Source organism: Phascolarctos cinereus, unplaced genomic scaffold (genome assembly GCF_003287225.1).
Source record: "Phascolarctos cinereus isolate Bilbo 61053 unplaced genomic scaffold, phaCin_HiC Scaffold_4;HRSCAF=312, whole genome shotgun sequence".
In the NCBI taxonomy this organism is placed as follows: domain Eukaryota; kingdom Metazoa; phylum Chordata; class Mammalia; order Diprotodontia; family Phascolarctidae; genus Phascolarctos; species Phascolarctos cinereus.
In genome coordinates, this window is record NW_027555847.1 from 190,341,221 (window position 1) to 190,348,736 (window position 7,516).

At 36.6% G+C, this 7,516-nt stretch overlaps 1 pseudogene; it reads right to left on the reverse strand.

Annotated features, from left to right (window-relative positions):
* Nucleotides 1–264: 264 nt before the first annotated feature.
* Nucleotides 265–5,801, reverse strand: LOC110196664 (putative ATP-dependent RNA helicase DDX4; annotated as a pseudogene).
* Between the last annotated feature and the right edge of the window lie 1,715 nt (nt 5,802–7,516).

Here is a 7,516-nt window from a genome sequence, read left to right on the forward strand (position 1 = left end):
GAGGTAAAGTTGACATTTAGAATGTTTAAATCTTTCTAGTAAACACCATTTGTGTTAGTAACTGCAACATTTCAACATTTAGCATTTCCCATAATTAGCCAATAAAGGCTTCTTTTGGTTTTTGTTTTTCTAAGGAAGAGGGGGAGGATTACAGGATGGACAGGGAGTTACCAACAGACTGTCAAACTTCCTTTAAAACTCAAAACTCAAAATCATCTTCACTACATCATGATACAGTTATCTGGAACTTGAAGGATTTTGGCTTTAATCCCATAATTCACCATCTATTGGATTTGGAGCTTATGTAGACAGAAAACCCTACAATGTTCATTACAATGTTTATGCTGCCCTTGCCTTGGTAACTCCTTTGAGTATAAATTGAGGCAAATATATTTCCCCTTGAAGTACTACCATTGAAGCCAGGGACAAATGTACTGAAAGCAATTTCTTCCAACCTTGCAGGACGTCCTGTTGAGCATCTAACAGTACTTTTACTAAAGGTTGTACTGATGGCTATTTGGTTCCAGATCAAAGAAAGAAATAGCTTTGCCAATATTACCACAGTGATGAGCACATCCAGTCTGCTAAACATATTTATCAGTGGTTGAAGGAAGGTTAAAATTAATATCATGTTGAACATTTTCAAAATCTAGCCCTCTGGCAGCTACTCAAATAGCAACAAGGACTGGGCCTTTTTCATATTAAAAATTCCCAAGAGCTTGCTTTCTCTCTCTGTTCCCAAGTACCATGAATATGCATTGATATTTTTTCTTGACAAAGAAAGGTTGTGATAAAATCTGCTTTTTTCTTAGTTTCAACAAACATCATTTTCTTTCCTCACCTATGTTTCATTGAATTTCTTTTTGTTTTGTTTTGTTTTTAGGTAATTGGGGTTAAGTGACTTGCCTAGAGTCACACAGCTAGTAAGTGTCAAGTGTTTGGTCTGAGGCCGGATTTGAACTCAGGCCCTGAGTTCAGGGTTGCTGCTCTATCCACTGCACCACCTAGTTGCCCCCAGTTTCATTGAATTTCAATAAGCTTCTCTTATTTTGAGTATTGGCCAATTTGCAGAACAGTCTCTTGAACATCACCACATGCTCCAGTCACTCATTCAATCACGACAGTCATTTTTTCAAAAATTCTCCAGCCAACCTTTGAATTTATTCTAGAAAAGTGGCACTAAATACCAGGGTTTGGCAATGGTCTTTCAGTGGCATTCCTGGAAAGGAAATTAGCTTCTTCATTTCAGGATCAAAACAAGCATTCAGTTAGCTTCATCCAAGACTAAATATCTGACCTGCCTAAATCTAGTCTTTACTTAAAATGTCCATTAGCCTTCCTGGCATTGTACATAAAATGTTCCAATTGTGTTCCCTCCTAGATTACAACAGGTCTTATATAAGTCCCAAAAGAAAATTTCCTTGCTTCCAGGAAAATCTCATTGATCAACTCTCAAGTTAGAGCAAAAAATAATACATGCTGGTTCTTGTTGATCTTTAAAATGACTAGCAGTTACTCCATCCCACATCATATGAGCCAAAAATGGCAAAAGAAAAGCTGCAGTTTTCTTAGACCTTGACGGTATAATAGGAATACTGTATTTCTGCACAGGAGTAAATTTGGTATAACCAGCTTTAGTAATATTGTTATTGAGTGTCTGACAGATATCTGTTTCTTCAAAAGTGACCATTGCTGGCAAAGCATCATGCCTAGATATTTCCATAAGAATAGTATCATTTTTGTCAAAGTTTATGCCAGTCTGGTAGTGTGCAAAGATGGGATTCTTCATTTTCAGGTCGGGCAGATGGTACATAGTTTACTTTTGGTCCTTGAAAGTTACCACTTTCTCCTTCAGCCTCTGATTTCCAAGTGTTTCTTCTTTATTGAATTCTCTTCCAACACTTCTGCCTCAAAAATTGTTGATCAACTACTTCTGTTCTTCTTGAATTAAAAAAAAAATCCACCAGGGAATTGAGGCCCATCCTCCCATTCAGATTCACTATTGTGAGTTACACCAACTCCTTGAGGGCAACCTTGGAAACTGTCACATCTACCTCTTCTTGATGACCCTGAAGCTTCTGAATCATTTCTGTCTTGATAACCATCACTCCTGGTGAATCCTCTGCACCTTATCTAATTATTTTCATCATCATTAGATTCTCTCCAACAGCTACAGCTATTACCTTCTTCAAATTTGTTACTTGAAAAACCTGTTTCCAAAACCCTTTCTAGGTCCAAATCCACCCATTGTGGATAGATTCTCTCTTTGAAGGCTGATCACTGGCATCTCTGTTTCCCAAACTTTGTCCAGAAGCAAATTTACTCCTCTTGAATTTATCTTTTCAGGTAGTTACATCACTGATTTCTGATCAATCTGAAGCCCTAATAAAAGCAACTCCGTTTGCTCCAGAAGAATACGTATTCTTATCAAATAACAGGGACCAAAGATGGTACATGAGGTTTGAGGGTTCCTGTGTCCCAATCTTCATTTCCTATGTTGGCCACAAGTTCTTCTCTGTAAGACCTTTCTTAAGGATCGTGAATTTAATGTTGGAAAATTACCTCAGAGACCATGTAGTTTAGTCCTCTCGGTATACAGAAGAGGAAATCCCCAGAGAGGTGGTGACTTGCTCAAGGTCACTTGTAAAATAGCATTAAGTAACTGTGCTAGTACCCCTACTACCTAAACTCCTTTCCTAAATCTGTTCTACCTCTGTTGGACTTTCCATGCACTTACCTCATTCTCACTTGTATTATATTTATTTGTATACATATCACTCTCCTCCTACTAGTTTGTAAGCTCCTTGAGTTATTTCTCCTGTGCCTAGAATATTAGAGATACCTAATAAATATTTGTGGAATTCAACTGAATCTAGTGAATATTATTCCCTTGGAAAGAAAAGCTATAATTAAGAATTTTTTTTAAAAAAAGCATCAACACAATGAAGCTTTTGAGACATATACTAGCATGTGGAATTCCTAAATTGGTGTCAAAAGTAATGAAAGCACTAGGAGGGAGGGGTTTTTACCTCCACACTGACAGGAGAGACAGGAGAGACAAGGAAGGGCTAATGTGCTGCTGCCATTTAAAAAAGGTAGCTGTGGAAGAACAGGGAAAACTACAGACCTGTGAGCCTGACCTTTAGTATAAGGGAAATTCTCCAGTGTCTGATGAGAGAAGAAAATAGGACACTTCATAGTAGCAAAAAGTTCCAAGACAGGTGTGTTGATAGCACAAAGGAAAGATTGGCCTTAAAAAGTAGCTGTAGCTTCAGTGACCAGGAGGAAATAAATGACAGTAGGGGAGGAAAAAAGCAAAACAATCAGTTCTCCAAAAATGTCTGTTGCAAAAAGCCTGCAAATGGGGTTAGAAAAGTCAGCATAAGGACAGATTTTGAACAGGGTTAAAAACCTGCTTCAGTAACAGGGGTCAAGAGGATCAGTACAAGGACATATCTTATAAGAGATGGTAAGCTAAGTACCATTGGGACATTTCTAGATTGATCACTATACAATCTAGCTATATCTTTAAGCAATTAGTGTAAATAACTATTATATTTTTAGTATCATCCAAGTAATTTACAACATGTTGACAGTTAAAAAAACTATGTTTATTTGCCTAAACTTTTAAGATGTCTCTGAATGGGGGAAGGATTATTGAATCCAAAACGGAGGGATGGGTATCAGAAAATTCAGGAATAAATGAGGGGTTTGAAGTACAGACTGATAAGTGAGATGCCTTTAATGAGAAAAAAATACACATCAACAAGGATTTGGTTTTTAAAAAATATTCTAAAGAAAAACTGCTTGGCACATTTTTCAAGAAGATTAGGAATTCAAATCCATCTGCTCAATTTCTGACAAACAGCAATAAATTTAACCGAAGGCAGGGACCACTCTAATAGCTAGATAACAATGGACTACGAATTGGAGAGCCTATTCTGGTAGTATGGAGGACATCCTGCCTTCGTTTCAACCAGTGTGAGGTTTCCTATGTAAGGCCAGGGAAGGAGATGAAGGATGTCAGATGACAGCTTTAAGGATAAATGAATTTAAGTAAGAGTGTGAACTTCCTAAATTCTAGGCTCCATCTCTGTGAAACATTTAATGAGAATGTAACCCAGTTACTTGTTGCCCCTTCTCATTTCAGATGCTTACTTGTGCCTCTGCTGCTACACCCTTTTGTGCAGGAGGAAAGTCATCAACTTCCAGGGAAACGAGTCAGATATAAGGAATTTTCCTTTTTCTACATGGGATTAAGTGGTTCAGGTTTAGGAATTAAGGGGAGAATAGAATGTTAACAATTCATATTCATCTCTGCTAGAACCAGTATAAATGTAAAAGAAAACAAATGCCTCCTTTCTTGTTACCTCTTCTAGATTACTACAAGTTGCTCCAGATACCACCTTTTCTTTACTTAGGAAATGGCACTTAACAAAGAGAATCCTCGTTTTCTATCTCTTAAAGTTGCAGGGAATTTATTGAACCAGTTTCTTGAGCTGACATCATGCTGGTATAAAAAAAATCTGGTGAAAGGATCATAAGATCATAACTTTAGAGATGAAAGGGACCATAGAGGCCATTTAAGCCCCAATATCAATCTCATTGACGATTGGTTGAAGGAGCTGGCATGTTTAATCTGGAGGAGAGAAGATTTAGAGGAGGCATGATAGCTATTTTCAAGTATGTCAAGAGCAGTCATGGTAGGAAAAGGATTAGATTTGGTCTTCTTAGCCCTAGAGGGAAGTACTAAGAATGATGGGTTGAAGTTACAGAGAGACAAAGTGAAGCCTGATGTTAGAGAAAATGTCATAATAATCAGAGTTATATAAATGTGAAATAGGATACCTTGGGAGGCATTCAGTTTTTCCTGACCTCTAGTCAGGTCACTGTCAAGTAAATTGTAAAAGAAATTATTATTTAGGATTGAGTGGTCTAGATGGTCTCTGAGGTTCCTTCTGACTCCAAAATTCTGTTAAATGGAATAGATCAAGTCACAAAGTTGTAAAAAATGGCACTTAACTATTTATGGTATCAAAGTAGATGCCCATAAATGGAGGTGTGCCTAAACAAATTGGGTTGCATGAATTGTGCTGAAAGAAAGGATGCTTATGATGAAGAGAGAGAAGACTGGGGAGACTTATATGAACTAATACAAAGTGAAGTAAGCAGAACCAGGAAAACAATATACGCAAAGACTACATCAATGTAAATGGAAAGAATAACAACCACAAAACAATGAGTAATGAATTTTGAAAGGTTACAAAGAACAAGCATGATCTCCAAAAAGAGTTATGAGATGACACAATCCTTCCCCCTCACTCCTCTGCAGAGGTGGGAGTTCCACAGGTACAGAACATTGTATATGTTGTCAGATTGTTTTGATGTGTTTCACTGTTGTTTTTTTCTCTTCTTTTTCTTTTATTAAAAAAAAAACTTTGTTATATGATTATATGAGATGGTGTATGGGAAAAAGAAGGGATATATGAGGAAATACAGCATTATAAAATAAATGATTAATAAACATTTATTTTTTAATATCAAGGTTTACAAGTTATGCACATTTAGTTGAAATTTGAGCAGAAGCAAACCAAAATATCAACAGTAGTCCAATTCATAGTTTCCAGAGAGGGTCAACAACTTCCTTTTATGCCTATACTTTGTGAATAAAAATAGTTCACTACCAAGAAATTCTTCCTTAGAGCTAACTTGAGTTTTCTGTGCTTCACTCTGAGACCTTTTTGCTCCTCAATGGAAATTGAGGGCATCTTCTTCTTACCATCATATTTCCTCCTTGCCATGATGAACAAGTATCAAGCATGGACAAAAGTCAAATAGGATGATTAGGAATGGATGGTTCAGATCTATACCACTGGAATGAACATCCAAACCAAAGTGATGCAATCAAAAATCCTTTTGAGTGTATATATAATAAAATATCATCTCTCCTTTTTGGTTAAAAAGAAAAAAGAAGCATCTGCCCCAATGAAGTCTTTTATATACCTGATGACTGCATATTATCCATCAGCCTTCTATTTTCTAAAAATATTCCTTTTAACCTTCTTACGTATGGTATATTATTTTCCAATTCTAGTTTCATTTGTGGTTCTTTCTTTCACCATCTTAAAATTGCTTTCATAGTCTGGAGACCAGATATGTATACAATGATAAGGTTCTGATCAGTTCCACATAGTTAATGCCTCATGTATGAGTTTCCTTTTGAAAATGAGTGAGGTGGGTTAGGGCCAGTTACTGAGAATGAAGTAGCATAAAAGATATTATTTAGAATATGAAGGACTAACAAAAGAGGTGGTCTAGACATGTACACAAAAAGTGAGCATTATGATTGTCTCTCTAAAACACTAAAGCAACAGGCAGAATGTCTTCAAACTATTAGTCAGATCCCATGGAGGATTTATAGGAAACCACTTCATGGAATGCAAAGGAACATTGCAATCTGCGTCAGTGGAGGTAGTACCCACACTAAAAATATCACAGATCCATTAAAGCTATAATAATAAAACTATATTGCATTTAAAGGTAAGCTAAGAGCTTTACCTGTTTTCCCATTTGATTTGATCCTCACAACAATACTTTGAGGTAGGTACTATCATGTTAGAGATAAGAAGCTGAGGCAGAGAGAGGTTAAATGGCTTGATGAGGGTTACAAAGCTGACAACAGTTTGAGGCAGGATTTGAACTCATTTTCCTGACTCAAAATTTGACACTCCATCAAACGCACGATCTAACTGCTTTTAAACCAAAGTAGGACCAGTTATAGTATGGTGCCAATGAGAAAATAATGTATTTGTTTAGAGACAAAAAACACACATTCAGTTTGCATATAAACCATTCATTTCACATGGACAAAATATTCATTCTTTATTGCAGACCATATATATTTAGCTTCTGTTATTCTATAAAACCAATGGTCCACCCAAGCCTGGCTGATTGATCTATTCATTATATCCTATATGACAGAGAGAGAGAGAGAGAGAGAGAGAGAGAGAGAGAGAGAGAGAGAGAGAATTACTACGACACTTTGGTTCACAACACACACACACACATACACACACACACACACACACACCCTTATCCTTCCTCTACACCTATCTAATTATCCAATTCTTAAACAAAACTCCCAGGCCTGCCTAAGGCCTACCTCCTTTATGATGGATTATTATGAAATCTTTGGAGGAAATTGAAAACCTTAGGCATATAGGTCATATTCTTACCATAGCTGTCAAATGAAAGTAAGGGCCTCAAAAAAGAATTTAGGATATGGGGAAAGGGAAAATAAACAGAATTCTGACCAATTAGATTTCTTCAAAAAAGGAAAGGACTGCTTTGAGAGGTAGTGAGCTCCCTACCAGTGGAGGCAGGAAGTTACTCACTTGCCAATAATTTTGTAAAACACATACTTGTTCAGGTCTACATTGGAGTAAGTGATCAATAAATTCCCTTCTAACTTTGAGCATCTGTGATTTTTATGCTAATCCTTTATTAACTACTCTGA